Raw genomic sequence first — 19,961 nt, 5'->3', positions numbered from 1 at the left:
CTCTTATTTGCAATCCTCTGCTAAGTTCGAATCACTAAACTGTTGAATAAATGACTCCAATTTGTAATAATGCAAAATGGCCTTTATTAAAGTACTTCAAAATAACAAACTGTGCAACGAATAGCTTGCTTAATAACCACACTGATTGATAGCTCAATGAAACTCTACTATTCAAAATAACACTGCTATTGCTCGCTAGATATCGTCTTAATCAAACTGCTTGACAACTCAAATGAAACTGAATTACTTCTTACTCGCTTGCCCCGCTTTTATAGTTTACGCTGCATACTTCTAAGCTCTTCGATTTCCAGAACTTACTAGTTGTTTCGGCTACAAAATCGCCAGCCACAACTACGTGCACAAATTATTGCTCTCTCTTGTGACAACTCAGATAAGATATATGCATGTGTTTGTGCATTGCCGCTCCGCTGCTCGTATACGTACATATGTGTAGACGCAATTATTTATTCGTTTATGTAGATACATAAAGATTGAATTATTGATGTGAATGTTTGTAGTTTACAGTCTCTCGCGGGCACATAGGCATATAAGTAAATGCATCTGTGTGTGACATCTCTCTGGGCTGCCTTATATATGTGTATACTTGATTTAATTATTAACGTAAGTACTGCTTGGCATGGCCTTAGCATCGCCTTAGTGATGGGATAATTTAGTGATGCTAATATCCGTGACAGTATTATTACTGCATTTTGGGTAGAAATTATCACAATTGGCTCCTTAGCAAGCGAACAAGAATAAAGTTTCGAATACTTTTTATTGTTAGATTAAATTCAGTTCAACCTTCTCCATTTCTTATTAGATGTACTTAAACAAATGCCCTAAAAGTTTTATTTACTTATTTACAGTCGTGCATTTTCTATATCGTATTCGTCCATCAAATTCCTTTTCTATTTTTTTGTCGTATCTATTTACGACTTTCTATTCTCTGCGGCACGCCATACTGTCTGCTGGCTACAAACAGCCTTCCCATGTGACCATCATAATCTTGTACTGCCATAAATATGGCTACGTCTGCGGGTTATTTTGCTTACTTTCACTTCAAGTTTTGCGTTTTTGCATTTAAGTTAATTTCTTCAATTTATTTGCATATAAAATAGAAAACAAGACCGCCTCTTTCATTTTATTCCTTCACATATTTATCGTCAGTACACAAGTTTTTATGTCATTTGAGAGTTTTTGCAAACACTTAAATAATTTTTTATAACTTTTAGTTTACACCCAATTTTATGCTTTTTTATTTGTTTGATATGCGGATGTGATCTGCCGAATTTCAAAATTTTTGTGTTGAAATATTTATATGTTTTTATGTCGATTAAAGAAGTGGAAGTATGTAGATTTACGAGTTGTAGTTACTTATGTACATCGATTTCACCAGCCACCAATCGCTTTGAAATCGATCAACCGATTCGTCATCTGTGCATCGCCAATTCACCAATCTTATCCACCGACTTCCATCAATCCACCTATGCGTCATTTGCGATCCGCCGGGTATCGAGTCCACCAAATACCAATAGGTTGGGAATCTATCTACCGATTCGCTATCACCGATCCACTGGCATTCACCAATCCACCTATTCACCAATACTAATCACCGACATCCACCAATTCATCGATTCGTCATTTACGACCCGCCGGGTATCGATTCCACCAATCACCTGTTTCCTGGGAATCGATCCGCCACAAACCGCGTGCCCAACCCCTCTCTACTGATCGATAATACACTAGTCCGCTGCAAACACCATCACCGTCAACCGATACACCGTTTACCGAAACCCGATCAACGCTCCCCGATTACATCAGCAACAGTAAGGTTTCCGCCAAACGTGCATTCATTAAGAAGGAAAATAAGTACCTTCTCGACTCTGGATTGACTTTATGCTACCTCAGCCTCCGACGAAAACCAGCTTACAATACCAATCTGCTGATTTCCTCCACCGCCCGTATTGTTATACCATGCAACTGTTTTGATCCAATAGTAGCCAAAACGTCGCACAGCAGCGCACAGAGTACAAATGCTAAAAAACTACTACTCATAGTTTGTAAAATTAAATTTTAAGCTGCTATATAAACCTATTGAATAATAGGTTTGAGATAAGTAAAGCACATACTTTGTTGAGGGCGTTTCTCAGAAAAGAATGCTTCTTAAAAGCTCATATTTTTCAAAATTACATTTTTCTGAACGGACAGCAACTAAAACTTTTAAACTTGTTAGCAGCTGTTTGACATCAAATCTTGAAACTTGAAACTAGCAAAAAGTAGAAAATTTTTAACGGCATGTATAGTTCAATTTGGGTGGGCAATTGGTATAGACTTAGGCACGTGTTCGATAAATTTTAATTTTTATTTGAGTAGGAAATCGTAGATGTTGTGCAAGAGGGTTATGAGATTCTTGTAAGGATACACAAAATCATTTTTTGTGTTGCTATGGCCACCAAAAACACCACCTAAAGTTTTAGGAGTGTAGTGGAAGTGTCAGTATTTTGACCGTATTAGCATGTTTAACTACAGGCCAGTGGAACTACAGCTTCGTGTAATTGATCACGTCGCATCTTCTAGCTTACCTCACCTTATTTCATATATAGACCACATCAAGTTATTGAAAACCAAGATATCTAAATGGATAATTTTTGCAGTTTCTGTCATTACTTCCCGTAAATATCTTCATATATAAAAATCACGTGTCACATTGTTTGTCCGCGATGGACTCCTAAACTACTTAACCGATTTTGAATTTGTTTTGCACCCCGTGTGTAGTTTGATCTAACTTGAAATATAGGATAGGTTATATCTCAGTTTATAGTCGCAATATTATTTTATTGCAAATTATTTTATATGTTTATACGTAATAATAAAATGTTACGTATACGCACCGGCACTCATATTTTCAGGTGGTAGGGATATATTTCCGTGTAATTGGTTCGTGTTTAATTAAACAACGTGCTTATCAATAAAAAATATTATAGCGAATGATATCAATTATAGCACATCATCAGGTCCGCGAAAGGGGGGGGGGGGGGCGGGGGTGGACCCGGTGTTTCTGAGGGGGCCCGCGAGTTAGAAGTACTAAGACTTTTTTTTAATTCAGGAGAGTTTTTAGTTGTTCTGCATTTCTTTTTAATATTATAGTGAAGTGTGAAAAATAAAAATCTATATATATAAAAGGAAAGGCTAAAATGTGTGTTAGTTGGTCGCCGGTGTTTGAAGAGATGCGTCGGTCGATTTTGTTCAAAAATGGACCCGGATACCCCTAGAATGTGTTTATATAATACGGATATCAAATGAAAGCTGCTGATGAGTGCTTTAGTACAGAGTAATATATTATACCGGTAGTAGACGGAAAAAGCTTATTAAAGTGTATGCAGGTAGGCCAAATTTAGGGCAGAACAAATCCTGCCGGGTCTGCTAGTTTTTTAATAAAAGTCTGCACAAGTAACGGTCTTAATGACTCTAACTAATGAGAGAGACATTTGGTTACATATTCAGATAACTGATTATATGTCGTTAATTTGCGTTGTCGTCTTTTTCTGCTATTCCGCTATACTAGCAACATAAGCTGGCTTTCTTATTTACTTATTTTGTCCCTTTTTCATATTACTTTAGCTATTAATTAATCCTCCTGTTTTTGCAATTTTGTTTTCTTAGCTAACACAAAACAAAAAAACAACAACAATGTGGGATGTAAATAACTAAACAAATCACTAGATAAACTACACTTCCCTTTCAAGCAAAAATTACGTACGTTGGCGACAGTATACAAAACAGAGAAATGTATGAAATTTTAAATACACACAACTGGGAAACAATAAAGCTTCCTAATACGAATATTTTGATAAGAAACTAAAAAGAGGATAAACAATTTTTAAGGACTACCTTTATATAAATGGACCAAAAAATAGAAAGCAATTTTTCTTTTAATACAGACATAGTCTTGTTTAATTTTGGCTAAAAAACTTTAACAAAGCTCTTGTAAAAGGATCTTGGGATTTAAAACTATAAATTTTTTAGTATTGCCTACAAAAAGGCAATTGCAACTTTGATTAGTAATTTAAGAAATTCCTAAATGAAAATTCTTAACTTTATTTATTTGTTCAAAATGGCAAGATTTAAGAGAATTAGTGGAATTTTCGCTGAAAACACTGGTGAAAACAAGAGAATTCCACCTCGCATCATAACAAGAGAATTCCACCTCGTTTGTCAGCTACTTAATTTGCACAGCTGAAAATCGTGGTGAAATTCGCATACGCCTGAAAGTCTAAAAGAATCGTGGTGAAATTCGCATATGCCTAAAAGTATGTAAGGACGTGCATTGAGTTGGCCTTCAACGAGGTGGAATTCTACAACGCCTGCAACACTCAGGAGGCTAGCCATAAAGGTATGGCCTAATCTTCTAAATATTTCGACTTTTGCGTTGCGTAGCTCAAATCATTTGATCAAACATTGCACTGCCACCGAGTTTTAAACTATGGTTCAGGTTTCAAGTCTCTAGATAACCAGGAAGTTAGTTAAAAATCGCTTGCGAGACTCCAAATTTAAAACTAGTTTTCTCAACATCTCTATCCATGCTCACCTAGCGGGATTTATTTGATAAAATATTGCATTGTCACCGGGTTCTGATCCACGGCACAAGTTTCAAGTCTCTAGCTCACCGGCAAGTGACTCAAAAATTGATCGCAAGATTCCCCCAGTTTTTCAGGGATCTCGAACTATGTGCTAAGTTACAAGTCCCTAGGTAACCCCGAAGTTAGTTAAAAATGGATTGAAAGATTCCCAAAATAAAATTAATTTTTCTAATATCTCGATCCATGCGCCACCTGGCGGATTTTTTTGATAAAATATTGCATTGTCACGGGTTCTGACCCACGGCCCAAGTTGCATATCTCCAGCTCACCGGGAAGTTACTCAAAAATCAATTGCAAGATTCCCCTCGTTTTTCAAGGATTTGCAGTTATCACATTTAGCTAGGTGGTGCGGAATTTTGTTTTCTGTAACTTGTTTTGCCACCAAGCTTCGAACTGTGTGTCAAGTTTCAAGTCTCTAGATCACCGGGAATTTAGTTAAAAATGGATTCAAAAACTCCCAAATCAAAATTAGTTTTCTTAATATCTCCACCCATGCACCACCTAGAGAAATTTTTTTGATCAAATGTTGTATCGTCACCGATTTCTGACTCACTGCCTAAGTTTCAGGTCTCTAGCTCACCGGAAAGTTACTTATAAATCGATCGCAAGATTGCCTGCGTTTTTTCAGGGATTTTCGTTTATCTCGATTGGTCTGCCATCTGGCGCAATTTTCTGTTCCACGAATTGTAGTGCCATCGACTCGCAAACTATGTGCTAAGTTTCAAGTCTCTGGATCACTAAGAAGTTAGTTAAAAGTCGATCGCAAAATTTCCATTTTAAAATAAATTTTTTGTATTTCTCGATCCGTGCGCCACCTAGCGGATTTTTTTTTCACTTGCATTGTAATGTCTCCCAGATCTGAAATATGTTCTAAGTATCAAGTGTCTAGCTCTACGGGAAGTTACCGAAAAAGACTTTTCCGTGGGTCAAAAATTCGTATGGAAATAAGGGGACAAACATGAAAGGGATTTATTAAAGGTAATAATAATAATAATAATAATAATAATAATAATAAAATCATAACAATTTGAAAAAACAAGCCAAAAAAAAAATAAAACGAAATGAAATTAAGAACTTAAATAAAAAAAAATTAAATAAGGTAAACAAAAATTAAAAAATAAAGAAAAAAATAAAAAATTAATAAACCAAAATAAAAAACAATAAAAATTCAATAAAATAAAACTTGAGCAAATAAAATAAAAAAAATTTAATAAAATAAAACTAAATAAAATAAAATAAAATGAAACTAAATAAAATAAAATACAAAAGGAAAACATAAAATGGAATCTAATCCAATAAAGTAAATTAAATATACAAATATAAAAGAACTAAAAGAAAATAAAATAAAAACATATAAAATAACTAAAATAAAATAAAAAAATAAAAAAAATTTAATTAAACATGATAAAATAAAATAATCTGCTGTTCGGCCGGGGTGCGTCTGATCCTTGCGAGAGGTGGGCGCACCGGGTCGATCTCAGTGGGAATATGCGTGTGGAAATAGAGAAATAAGAAAGTAGACGAGATTTCTCGTTATAATGGATGTAATTTATTATGTGAATATATATATAACCTGGTTACAATATTACCTGAATATATTCTGGAAAACAGTGGAGATCGTTGGCGGCAGATGCGTGCTGGTTGGCTGTTGAAATCAAAGAGGCCGGTTGTATAGCAAGCTACAACCGTTGACCCGCAAAATCCTCCGTTTTGGAGGGGAAAGGCACCCACACATCAACCCCGACATGCATATGCATGAGTGCTGACAAAAAGCACACATACACGTGCATGTACATGCATGCACATGCATGAGGGTGATGGTGTGGGTGGTTGTAAATTAAGTCGAGTATCGAGTATCGATTTGCAGAGTTGCATTGGGGGGGTCGCAATCAGTTGTGGAAAAGTTAGGCATCCTGCCTAAACATGCCGGCCCCCCTTGCGATACGCAACATCGTTTTCCGCCAATGACCTCCGCTGAAACGAGAAAAAATTAATATAAGACTTACACACTAAACTTAATCTAAATGAAGAGTTCGTTGGCGACGCAAAATGGCCGGGAATCCTTTCCGACTTGCTTAGCATGCCACCTGAGCTAAGATGAAAAAATTAGCGGTTAGGAACAGTGAAGTGAATATTTCTTGCCATTGAATTATACATAATTCTTAAATATAGAAATTCAGAACGTAATATATCTATAGTCGATGGCCAGTAAGGCTGGACGAAGAGGCCGAGGTCTCCGTTCCAGAGTGGCACCATTTTTTGTTATTCTTTGGTTTTTGTCGTTTCGGATGGAGAGGCCGAGGTCTCCATTCCAGATTTGCGGTTTTTTTGTGTTGGTTGGACGAAGAGGCAGAGGTCTCCGTTCCAGACTCGCATTATTTTTGTTTGGGTTTATTCTGGGCTGGACGAAGAGGCCGCGGTCTCCGTTCCAGCGTCTATTGTATCGTGTCGCTCTAGGGGCGACTGTGGCCTTTTATGGATGTGCCAGGGCGAGTGGCCGTGAGGTTGGTTGGGTGATGCGCGTTTTCGCTGCAACGCATGTATTTCGTCAGTTGTGTATTATATTGTTAACCTACAAAACACCTGGTCACAAATCTACCCACGCCCATGCAAATGTGACTACGAATATAACCTGTCACCGTAAAATGACTAGTCAAATGACGTGGAGTGACGAGAGCGTTTTTGCAAAATAGTTAGTGCTGTGATTTCGAGCAGCTTAGATATTTCAACATAACCAGCAAGATTGCGGTGTGTGGGAGGTTAGAGCGGACGAGATTCCAAGCCACCCGCGCAAAATGACTTGTTTTCGTGATACGCGTGGCGTTTTATTAACAAACGTACGTTAAAATGTATGAATAAACCGAGTTTAAAACGAACCGTAGAGGCTGACGACGGTATTGATTTAATTTTGTGCGACAGCTCATGCCGAATAGCGAACATCGTAATTAAATTGGAAAATGTACCAACTGCCGGTGTTTACATGCAGATTGGCGATGCGTTCTTCACGACGCGTTCTATCTGCACGTACCATTCTGAGATTGCATGCAACCCTGTCGTGTATTTATTGGTTAGCTGACAGCTAGTATGGTGAGTTTGTGGCGTGCGAATATATATATATACATATGTATTTGCTTGCCCTTGAAAAAAAACTAGGTCACTGGGGCAGTAGCACACTAGGCCGGTAGAAACAGTTGATTTTTTCTAATTTCGGGACTTGGTCTTGTCGGGATTCTTTAATTTCGGGACTCGGATTGTTTTTGTACCGAGCCCTTATAAAGACTGTTTGTGATGTTTGTTGTTGAAAAACAACAATTCCTGCCCCCCAGCCAAAAAAACCAAGCAGTACCGACGGTAAAAACAAATCAAAAAAAAAAAAAAAATATTGTTTGTTTGTATTTTTTTTTTTTTTTTGGAAATGACGGCATAATTATCTTGAATGAGGTTTTGCCTTTATCTTGGTGCGTAAGTATGTTTTGGGACTGCCCGCGGCGTCAGCATGGGTCAAAAAAGAACCGATCCCGATTTTGTTTCTCTTGCGGGTTTTCGGTACCAGCGTGCGTCATTTGATGCAGCACTAAAAAAAACTGGCAAGTATAAGTACATAAGTTGATATAAGTATACCAACTGCAACAACAAAAAAAAGCGAACATCCATACACATCCGTGTATAAATTCGAATCTTACTCAGAATGTAAACAAACGGGACTAAATCGAATGATTTTTCCCGTTTCCTTTTTTTTCTCTACTACGGCGCGTGGCTTGTGTATTAATATCTATTTCATTGTGAAGGCGCATACACGTTGCGGAGGCCAATTTTTTCGTAAAATACATAAGTTTAACAAAGTGTGCGTTATTTAACCCCTTATTCTGGGATTACGCCAGAGATTATGGATACGGTAACGAAAAATATGAGAGATGTACAAAATGCAGTACGTGAGGTTCTGCCACCAGACACATTTGTTTGTGGGTCAATCTATAAATGGCGACTCGGACGCACTGAAAAAAATGCATAATTGGGCCAAATGCCGCCCTCAAAGCTCAAGACCCATCCAGTGGGCAGGAACACAAGTCGGCCAGCCCTCAAACGGTTAATAAAACATTACCTAACCGTCGAGTATGTAACTATATTTTAGCAAAAAAGATAACTAAACTATGCTTTTATTGTATGTTTTAAACGAAAATTTATGTATATGAAGATGAAGCTCATTCTTGTGCTGGTAAAATAGAGTTGTCAACAATACTTTTTTTTTTTTTTTTAATGGAGCATGTTCTACACTATCAATTGATGATTTATCTCCACCGTTCGTAGCAGTATCCTCTAATGGATGAGCTCATTAGCCCGCCACTATTTTTACCACTAGAACTATATGCTGCTGCAGTCGATGATGATGATAGCCAGATATTCTCATATTGTTTTTTACAATTGTTTGTAATTTTTCTCTAATATCAATAACAAAAACAATTTTATAAAGCAATATGAGCATGTTTTGCTAACTAAATACAGATAACATTGATATAATAGTGAAAGCACTGCTATAAATCCAATGTTACTTAGCTTCTGAGAGCGCGCTTATACGTATATTCTACACAATTAGTATTAACAAGTAAGGAAGGCTATGTTCGGGTGTAACCGAAAATTACATACTCAGTTGAGAGCTGTGGAGACATAGAAAGGGAAAATCACCATGTTGTAAAAAGAAGCTAGGGTAATCCTGGAATGTGTTTGTATGACATATGTATCAAATGGAAGGTATTAAAGGGTATTTTAATAGGAAGTGGGTCATAGTTCTATAGATGGACTCCATTTAGGGATATCGCCATAAAGGTGGACCAGGCCTGACTCTAGAATTTGTTTGTACGATATGGGTATCAAATGAAATGTGTTAATGATAATTTTAAAAGGGGGTGGGCCTAAGTTCTATAGGTGGACGCCTTTTGGAGATATCGCCATAAAGGTGGACCAGGGGTGACTCTAGAATTTGTTTGTACGATATGGGTATCAAATGAAAGGTGTTAATGAGTATTCTAAAAGGGCGTGGGCCTCACCAGGTGTAGACCAGGGGTGACTCTAGAATTTGTTTGTACGATATGTGTATCAAATGAAAGGTGTTAATGAGTATTTTAAAAGGGAGTGGGCCTTAGTTCTATAGGTGGATGCCTTTTCGAGATATCGCCATAGAGGTGGGCCAGGGGTGACTCTAGATTTTTTTTGTACGATATGGGTATCAAATGAAAGGTGTTAATGAGTATTTTAAAAAGGAGTGGGCCTTAGTTCCATATGTGGACGCCTTTTCGAGATATCGCCATAAACGTGGACCAGGGGAGACTCTAGAATGTGTTTGTACGATATGGGTATCAAATTAAAGGTATTAATGAGGGTTTTAAAAGGGAGTGGCCCTTAGTTGTATATGTGAAGGCGTTTTCGAGATATCTACCAAAATGTGGACCAGGGTAATCCAGACCGTCATCGGTCGGGTACCGCTAATTTATTTACATATGTAATACCACGAACAGTATTCGTTCCAAGATTCCAAGGGCTTTTGATTTCACCCTGCAAAACTTTTTCATTTACTTCTACTTAATATGGTAGGTGTCACACCCATTTTACCAAGTTTTTTTCTAAAGTTATATTTTGCGTCAATAGACCAATACAATTACCATATCTCAACCCTTTCTTCGTAGTTGGTATATAATTATGGCATTTTTTTTCATTTTTCGTAATTTTCGATATCGAAAAAGTGTGCGTGGTCATAGTCGGATTTCGGCCATTTTTTATACCAGTACAAATTGAGTTCAGATAAGTACGTGAACTGAGTTTAGAAAAGATATATCGATTTTTGCTCAAATTATCGTGTTAACGGCCGAGCGGAAGGACAGACGGTCGACTGTGTATAAAAACTGGGCTTGGCTTCAACCGATCTTGCCCTTTTTCACAGAAATAAGTTATCGTCCCAGAATATAAGCCTCTACCAAATTTCACAAGGATTGGTAAATTTTTGTTCGACTTATTGCATTAAAAGTATCCTAGACAAATTAAATGAAAAAGGGCGGAGCCACCCCATTTTGAAATTTTCTTTTATTTTTGTATTTTGTTGCACCATATCGTTACTGGAGTTGAATGTTGACATAATTTACTTATATACTGTAAAGATATTAATTTTCTTTTAAAATTTTAATTAAAAAAAATTTTTTTTTAAAAAGTGGGCGGATTGTCCTCCGATTTTGCTAATTTTTATTAAGCAGGCATATAGTAATAAGGGTAAGTCACCTACCAAGTTTCATCGCTTAATCCGTATTTGGTAATAAATTATCGCACTTTTCGATTTTTCGAAATATTCGATATCGAAAAAGTGGGCGTTATTATTGTCCGTTATCGTTCATTTTAAATAGCGATCTGAGATGAGTGCCCTACATACCAAATTTCATCAAGATACCTCAAAATTTACTCAAGTTATCGTGTTAACGGGCAGACGGATGGAGGACGGACATGGCTTAATCGAATTTTTTTCGATACTGATGATTTTGATATATGGAAGTCTATATCTATCTCGATTCCTTTATATCTGTACAACCAACCGTTATCCAATCAAAGTTAATATACTCTGTGAGCTCTGCTCAACTGAGTATAAAAACATATAGAATTATTATGTACCTAATGATGTATAAAGGAATAGCGACAAAAAGGCAAAAGTTAGAGACCAATTGCAAGGCGAGCAGCGCGGCATTTATATGGCTGAGTGGATAAAGACATCTACACTAGTATAAAGTATGAATGTGGCAGACTTCGAGTTCAATACTCAGCTCCCGATATTTTCTAATATCAAAAAAAAAAAAAAAAATAAATAAATAAAATAAAATAAAAATAAAAAAATATATATAATAAAATAATATAAAATTAACAAGAATGAAAAGATATACAATAACATAAAAGACACAAAAAATACATTAAATAACAACATAAAATAAAAAAATAATAATCCAATATAATCAAATAAAATAAGCAAACAAAACTTAAAAAAGAAATAAAATAAATTAAAATAGAACAAAATGAAAAAAAATTACGTAAAATAAAATAAAATTAAACAGAATGAAATACAATAAAATGAGATAAAAAACGAATAACTTAACAAAATAAAATAAAAAAATAATAAATTCACATAATATAAAATTAAATAAAAAAATAAATAAACCACATTACATAAAATAAAATAAAAAATAAATTTACATATTACAAAATAAAAGAAATAAAATAAAATAAAATCAGATAAAATAAGATATAATAAATTAAAATAAACTAAAATAAAAAATTAACAAAAATTAAGTAAAATAAACTAAAACAGAAAGAACAAAATGAAAAATAAATAAAATCAAATAACATAAAATAAAACATAATAGTATAAGATTAGATAAAATAAAATCGAATAAAATAAAAAAAAATTAAAAAAATAAAATAAAAAAAAAATAAATTAAAAAAATAAGATAAAATAAAACAAGGCAGAATAAAGTAAGATAAAATAAAAATAAAACTAAATAAAAAAAAAGAAAAAAAATAAAATAAGGTAAAAAAATAAAAAAAGTAAATAAAAAAAATAAATAAGCAAAAATAAAATAAAATAAAAAAATCAATAAAATAAACTAAAATAAAAAAATGATGTCAAAAAAATATTATGTCAACAAAAAAAAAAAAAAGAAAAAAAATCACATAATATCAAAAAATAATATGAAAAAAGTAGATTTCAAAAAAAAAAAAAAAAAAAAAAATTTGAAAGGGTGTACCCTGGGTGTTTCCCACTTCATACTAATTGAATTGGCTTGACACTAACTACTTAACCCGGTAGTTCCCATAACTTTTTTGTCTTGTATTTAGTTGGAAAGAAGTTTATAAAAATATAATAGAAAGACATTTTATGAACTAAAATATAGCTGGTTGAAATCATGGTTTTGTATGGTAACTTGTAAAACACTTCACACAAAGTCCTACGTTGAATTTCATACATGCTTTCGTCCGTTAACTTTGCATCTTTCACCGGCACAACGCCTACGATTTGATGGTACTACAAAATGTCCAGTCTGGTCAAAACGAAGAGTGTGCTCTACTCGACCTGGCTGTAGAACATATCTGTGGGACGGCATCGGACCAGGCGCTTTTGTTGAAGTAGCATAATGTTTGCAATAGTATACTGCCAGTTGTCGTATAAATTCTAATTGAGACATTGTCGGTCGCAATTTCCGATAAAGGTGCCAAGCATTTTGAATACAGGCGTCTAACAGCCAAGTAAAAATGCTTGACCACCACTTTTTCCCCCTGTATGCGATGCGATATTGCGCCAAGTTTTGATCGAATCGCTCTACACCGCACATATATTTCTTGTATTCCTTGATCGCGCAAGGACGGGGTACATTTATTTTGCCTCCACTTACCTTCGAATAACGCTGTGCCATTGATTTCGGATTTTCACCGAAGCTGGTAGATAACATGCACACAACATTGTTATCTTTCCATTTCAGCAAACATATGTCAGTGCTTTTCATCCCAATCGATTCCGAGTAAGCCTTTCCATTGACTTGAAGTCTTTTTTATGCACCAGTGGACAGCTTGCTGGAATTCTATTTTCACGAACTGTTCCCGTTGAATTATATCCACATGACTTGAGATAAGCCAACAGCGGATAACTCGTAAAAAAGGTTATCAAAATAAAACGAAAACGGCAGTGATTTCAACGCATCAGGAAAATCATCAATCATACAAACTAAAGGAGCAGCGCATTTTCCAAACTTGGCTTCGTACTCAACATTCGATCGAGGATTCTTTTGAAGGAGTGCAAAGTGACAAAACTTTGACGCCAAATCGTAACGGTTTGCCTCTTATGAATTCTTTACATCCATGCCTACCAAAATAAGAAATCATACTTTCATCGAAAGAAAGATTTTGCTCGGGATGGAAATGTTCAATCATTTTTGCCTTTAAGTGATCAGTAATAGGACGCAGTTTCCACATTTTGTTAGGATTTGCGTCCTCTTTGGAAGAAGCTTTGGAATTGTCTTCGAAGTGAACATTATGCAAAATCTCTTGAAATCGATTCCGACGCATTCTGCCACTTACAAGATTGTTGCATATGTCTGCGTGCTGACTCCATAAATTTCTATAGTTGGCATGATAATTGTAGCCAGTAATAATCAATATGCCGATAAATGCGCGTAGCTCGTCGACGGTTATATTTGGATGTGGCTCATTTTGTTCGATAGCATATACCGCGCTTTGTTCGCAAATGTGTTCCAACAATGTGTCATCAAAGACCTTTTCGAATTGCTCGTATGGTAGTAACTTACGGCAATCTTCGTAATTTGCTGCTGGAAAAATGGGAATAAAAGATGGCGAATCATTTTTCACCCACTCAAATACTGATTCGTTGTTCCCTGGGGGAAGATCGACATTTGAGGGTTTTGGTTGGACTCGTCGTAAGCGCTTTCTATCTGGCGGTGTTGAACGAGCAGATGTTGTTGCTTGATCATTTATCTCATGGTACGTATCTTCAACAATAAGAACTGATAAATCTTGTACATTCGGAGCTGCAGAGTTAAGGATTTAAAAAAATTAAACTACATATGTGTTAAACTATGTAATATTGTTTTCAAACATGCCTCCAATTTCATCTTCGTCATCAAAATTTTTGATATAAAGAATGGTTGGTATATCGGTTAGTTGACCTTTCTATCCTGCTTAATCAAACTCTTGGATGTAATCAAGTATTTGTTGCAACGATAAACCTCTGAAAGTCGTAGTATTTAAAAAATTTTGCAGATTATATCAGATACATTTACAAAAAGGCACAGAAAAGCCATTGAAACGCGTAAAAAACTGTACCATAGCGTTCGAAATATCGTGAAATACGAAAAAACCTGTACCCTAGCCGACCCACGGTTACCATATCGTACCGCCTTGAATAAAATGTAAAAAAAAAACTAGAAATTAAATAATTCCAGCAACAAATTAACTTAAATATAATAACTTATTTCATTAGTTACCGACTTGTATAATTTTTATTCAAATGTTTTAATAAATGACTAGCAGACCCGGCAGACGTTGTTCTGCCCTAAATTTGGCCTATCTCCCTACCCCTCTACACTTTTTCCTAATCTTTTTATTCACTCCTCCTTCCGTCATCTCCATCTTAGTCTCATTCTATCTCTTTTTCAGTCTCCTTCTCTCTTTTCTCTTCTCTCAAGGTTTTCTCCTTCTTCTTCATCTCTTATTGCCAGTCCCAGAGGGTGGTATGTATTTTGTTCCAGTCCCACCCCGAGTCTCAGTCTCAGTCCCAGTCCTAGTCCTAATCCCAGTCCCAGTCCGCCTCTGATATACTTCCCGGAAAAAAGCATCGTAAATACTAATATAGGCAAATTTATATATGAAATTTCAGGCAAATCGAATAGGACGTATATAAATAGGTATGTGGGTATTACTAATTCTTGTCTTTATTTCGGCTTCGCATGCATATTTATCAGTTTTGCCTGGTTGATTCGACTAAATCGAATATCGCAATGAACTCTAGAGCTCTCTGCAACATCTTTCATTTGATATCCATAATACACACACATTCTAGGGGTATTTGATATCCATATTGTTTTGGCCTATATCTCGAGACCCTAGTCATCTAGCGGCGTAAAACTTACTCTGTATTATAGCACACATCAACAGCTTCAATTTGATACCCATAATATAAAACACCTTCTAGGTGTATCCGGGTCCATCTTTTGGCCTATATCGAGACCCTAGTCACCCAGCGGCGTAAAAATTACTCAGTATTATAGCACAAATTAACAGCTTCAATTTGATACCCATAATATAAAAACACATTCTAGGTGTATCCGGGTCCACGTTTTGGGCTATATCTCGAGACCCTAGCCTCCCAGTTGTATGAAAATTATCCTGTACTATAGCACTCATCAACAGCTTTCATTTGATACCCATATTGTATAAACACATTCTAGGAGTAACCGGGTCCACGTTTTGGGCTATATCTCGAGACCCTAGCCTCCCAGTTGTATGAAAATTACCCTGTACAATAGCACTCATCAACAGCTTTCATTTGATATCCATATTGTATAAACACATTCTAGGGGTATCCGGGCCCACGTTTTGGCCTATATCTCGAGACCCTAGTTACCCAGGGGTATGAAAATTATCCTGTGCTATAGCACTCATCAATAGCTTTCATTTGATATCCATATTGTATAAACAAATTCTAGGGGTATCCGGCTCCACGTTTTGGTCTATATCTCGAGACTCTAGTCACCCAGGGGTATGGAAATTATCCTGTGCTATAGCACTCATCAACAGCTTTCATTTGATATCCTTATTGTATAAACACATTCTAGGGGTACCCGGGTCCACGTTTTGGCCTATATCTCGAGACCCTAGCCTCCCAGTTGTATGAAAATTATCCTGTACTATAGCGCTCATCAACAGCTTTAATCGGATATCCGTATTGTATAAACACCTTCTAGGGGTACCCGGGTCCACGTTTTGATCTCAAGACCCTAGGCACGTAGCGAAAAAAAGGTAGACGTTGGCCGATTCTCAGACCTACCCAATATACTCACAAAATTTCATGAGAATCGGTTCAGCTGTTTCGGAGGAGTTCAGCCTCTAAAACCGTGACAGAAGAATTTTATATATTAGATTACTATAATCACGTACTTACCGACGTGCCATATTGAAAAATTGGAATTTTTAACTTTTCTTTTTCTCACTTAAATTTCACGTACGATAGCTTCAATATTTAAACACAGACTGACTAAAGCTTTGTTTCGCGGAAAGTCACGAATGTTCTGTATAAAATACCGTTTTTCATTTGTAGATTTGTTATGCATTTTAGAAGTAATTCGTGGAAATATAGCAACACCTTTTGCGTTACCATATGGTAATCGTGGGTTATTTCGGGTTAAGCAATTTCGAGGTTGTCATTTACATATCTGCGTTGGATAGTGGTTAATTAATATACATGTAAATATATAGCAAAGCATGAACTGTTGATTGCTTCACTTGTCGACATCGATATTGCTTGTGGTCTACGTGATCACATACGCCATGTTGCATTAGTTGGCGGTCACTTGTTATGTCAGTAAGAAAAATTGCTAGTAGCCATATGGCAGTGGATTGTCAAGGAAATATGAACAGTCGAGTAAAGAAGAAGCATAGGACAAAAAGTTAATTGAAGAGAGAAAAAAATGCTTAAGTGTGAAAGGCAGCATGGAATAGAGTAAAATCTATTATTAGAAGAAGCAAGTTGGTGGCAAACATGTTAATGGCCTTTGCTCTCAGCACCCAGATGAGCAAGAATATCAATATGTAAATATGCACATATTACATAGTTGCAAATTTGCATGACCAATTGCATACACCACTCTTTACATACATAGATAACCATTTTGCTCGTTTATTGCTATTGTTACAACTCTTGTGGTGACCGTGACGATAGAATGGCCGGTTGCCTTGGCGTCTCCTTGATTAATGAACAAATTAAATTTACGCTGAATGACGTTAATGAGAACAACAGCAATGTGAGTGTAAAAAAAATAAGTAATAACAATGGAAAATGTCAACAAAGCATTAATAAATATTAAACAAAAGCCTCTAGAGGCCGACATTTGACCTGGAAAGTAAAGCGCAACTGACTTCGAGAATTCCTTGTGCAGTTGGTACAGATCCTTGCAATAAAAATTTTCTTTTATAATTCTCGTTAACAGGCAATAACGATTGATAATTATTTTTTTTTTAAATGGTAAGTTAGCAAATTTTTGTAAAAAAGTAATTAAGAAATATACGCGACAGCCAGTTATTCGTTTTCGCAATGAGCAATAATTTTAAAGACTGTGGTTGTCAGCTGTCGCATAAGCTGTTGGCTTCTCCTTTTCGACAACGATGACCTCAGGGTTTTTGTGTCTGTAAAAGGAGCGGTTATCGCTCCTCGGTTACTGCCATAAAAATGACGATTTGTGTCTGACTCCTGTCTGTAAAAGTCTGTCCTATGATGTAAAGAAAATCTCTTTTATGAATTCCAGACACACCAAATGAGATTTAAAGGGCGGTAATTTTGAGAAACTTCTAACACAGAACAGTAGCATCCGCGGCGGTAAGGGTGATAGGCGAAACTGTGCTAAGCTGGATAAAGTTAATCTGGCTTGTAATAGCTCATGAAAGTAGAGGTAGACCTCCATGGTGACCACAGAGCTTGCAGCAGGTTACTTTTCTTGATGCCAAGAGGGGTAAATTTTCCTCAGACTAAGAGCTCTACAAAGTGAGCTTGGATTTGTTTCAAATATGGATAAGGATAGCCCAGCGAGACTTCTGAGTAGGCTGCTGCGAAAATGAGGGAGAGTGTATTGAGTTCTCACTGCTCCGAAAAATGCTTTCGAGGAACCATGTTAAAATAGGATATCTGAGGAATGTTGATTAAAGCTGAGCTATGACCTTGGTTTCTTAATTAGCACTCGTTTTCCGGATAACTCCGTTGGCCAGGAATCCCCTTTACTATGATTTCTGGTCTAAAATGAACACGAACCCTTTTGAGAATCCAGATTGCCGTTAAGTCGAACAGGTCTCCGGGGTAGGATAGCATAGTATTCATGCGCCACTTTCGTGTGCTGTGTGAAATGCCTCCATCTGGGTCAATGGAAACGACTCTTCATTTGGTTGTCAAACTGAACAGAATCAAGATCTTTGTACTTAGTACCTTTCTTGACATCAAAGGAGTCCTCGAAAAGCCCTTATAGCATTGGAATTCGCATCGGTTCTGATAAAATTATTAGAAGATTGTCCCGACGGAGTAGGACAGCGAACGCCTCAGTGAAAGGCGAAAAAGGGTACCTCAAAGGGAGCTGTTGTTTCTCCCTTGATTTGTGTCGTAGTTGTGAACAACCTTATTCATTACCTTATGCTGGCAATATGGCGAAAATTACTAGGGGAAAATATCTGAATACATTGAACTACTTTTTACAGAGGTATCTACGTGGTTTGACGAGGTGCCCTAAATCGGATTATCTGCCTACCATTAAAAAATGTAGCTGCTTTTACATATTTACAAAAAGGGGCTCTCAACAACGGAGGTGCATTGACTGTATGATTCTCTTCTGTAGAACTCTGATCTGGTCTTCAGCATAAGAAACTGTTGCCACGGTGTAAGGTATCGAAGCGGTACATCTATTAACCATAGCCAAAATAAGCCCTTCATACAATCTCTTCACTGATACCATGTTGCTACCCAGTATTTATGATGTATGAAACGACCGACGCCTGGGTGGAAGCAAAGCTCTGAGGTGTGGCATATAAGCTTCTTAGCATTCTGACCGGTTTCAACTTCAATTTTGGTTGTAGGACATACTTCTGCTGCTGCTACATTCACCACTCATATTCCTTCAAGGAATGAATGGAAGGTGGAATTTATTTATTTATTTATATTTTAAACCTGTTTACGGATAGACTTAAGTTGGGTAGTAGTGTTAACGGAAATTATTCTGCCAGAAGTTCGGTGTGAGACGCTATTGAGGATGCGATGGGTGGGATGCTGACTGCTCCTTTAAATGTGTGGGAATTTAATTTTTACTTAGGAGAGAGGCAGTTATGAAAGCGATAAGCTCTACGAGCATGAATTCGACTGCTGTTAGGTATTGCTTGACCTGACTCTCAATGGCAGCGAAGTACTTGTAGATAAAAATTATCTCTGTGCCAGCGCATAGTCAACATTAACCTGGGTCGATTTGTATGGACGAAAGTTAACCGATATCGCGCCATCGATTTTTCGATAGGGTTTGGGATCAGGAAAAAAAAGTTCCACTACGCACACCCAAAAAAATCAATTTTGAGCCTGCAAAAATAAATGGGAAACATAAATTTTTCGACCAAAACACTACCCAAACCCCAAAAAATATTTTTTTTTTCAAAAACCTGTTATCACCAACGTTTTTACAACAGTTAAAAAAAAAAATATTTTTTGGGTTTTGGGGAGTGTTTTGGTCGAAAAATTGACCCTTTCGTCATTTTTTAATTAATTTTTGGGTATGCGTAGTGGAACTTTTTTTCCTGAGCCCAAATCCTATCGAAAAATCGATGGCGCGATATCGGTTAATAATTCGACCCAGTCTAGTGAATATGGCTGTCGGTATATGCTTTGGGATACGGTTAGCCACTTGGTCTGGGAGATGTGCCTTATGACAGGTAAACAACCGATGAGTCGTCGACGCTATATTATCGCCGATTAAAAATTGTTAACATAGATAAACTTATCGATATCTCTTAGCTAAACTGTCGATATTTTTTCGATAA

General features: G+C 36.4%; 1 protein-coding gene across 3 annotated transcripts in view; it reads right to left on the bottom strand.

Moving 5' to 3' along the window:
- The window catches only part of LOC137235699 (somatostatin receptor type 2-like), a 167,065-nt gene that overhangs the window by 126,669 nt on the left and 20,435 nt on the right, over window positions 1–19,961 (bottom strand). The window contains exon 1 of one of the 3 annotated variants that reach the window (XM_067758583.1): window positions 16,342–16,401. The exons of the other annotated variants lie outside the window; for them this stretch is intronic. The gene's annotated coding sequence lies outside the window, so the exon portion shown is untranslated. Of the gene's footprint in view, window positions 1–16,341; window positions 16,402–19,961 lie in introns of those variants that run through there. 3 annotated transcript variants of the gene reach the window in all.

Source organism: Eurosta solidaginis, unplaced genomic scaffold (assembly GCF_040869045.1).
Source record: "Eurosta solidaginis isolate ZX-2024a unplaced genomic scaffold, ASM4086904v1 ctg00000428.1, whole genome shotgun sequence".
NCBI classification, from domain to species: domain Eukaryota; kingdom Metazoa; phylum Arthropoda; class Insecta; order Diptera; family Tephritidae; genus Eurosta; species Eurosta solidaginis.
The sequence above is the reverse complement of the archived record's forward strand: the minus strand, read 5'-3'. Positions and strand labels throughout refer to the sequence as shown.